The sequence below is a fragment of the Orycteropus afer genome, unplaced genomic scaffold (genome assembly GCF_000298275.1).
Source record: "Orycteropus afer afer isolate SDZICR_OR568_19922 unplaced genomic scaffold, OryAfe1.0 scaffold00018, whole genome shotgun sequence".
Taxonomy (NCBI): domain Eukaryota; kingdom Metazoa; phylum Chordata; class Mammalia; order Tubulidentata; family Orycteropodidae; genus Orycteropus; species Orycteropus afer.
Window position 1 is genome coordinate 14,109,919 of NW_006921605.1, and position 513 is coordinate 14,110,431.

Below are 513 nucleotides of genomic sequence, written 5' to 3' on the forward strand. Positions count from 1 at the left end.
TACATACTTATATTTTTAATAATCCTTGCTCCACGAAGGCAATGGTTTTTTTTTTTCACTTTATTCACTGCATCTGGAACCATGCCTAGCACACTACAAATATTCAATACATATTTGTTGAATGAAGGAACGTATACAAACACACACACACACAATGTTTATAAAAGTAGGTGTTCATATGCCAACACTTGAACCAGAGATATTTTGTCAACGATTTTATCTTCTTTTTTTATAAACTAAGAACCTAATTGCTCTTAAAATCAGAAGAAAATAATTACTATTTTGGTAGAAACAAAGGTTCACAGTGAGTTATTGCTTCCTGTTGGTTTAAATCTTCCCATTCCCTTCAGATTGACATTGTCTGTATCCATAGTGCAATTGTGTCTCAGCGTGTCCTTTGAGTATTTATTAGATTTGGGATTGTTTTCTTGATTAAGGGGCTCAGGTGGCATAGTGGTTAAAGCATTCAGCTGCTAACTAAAAGGTCGGCGGTTTGAACCCACCAGCCACTCC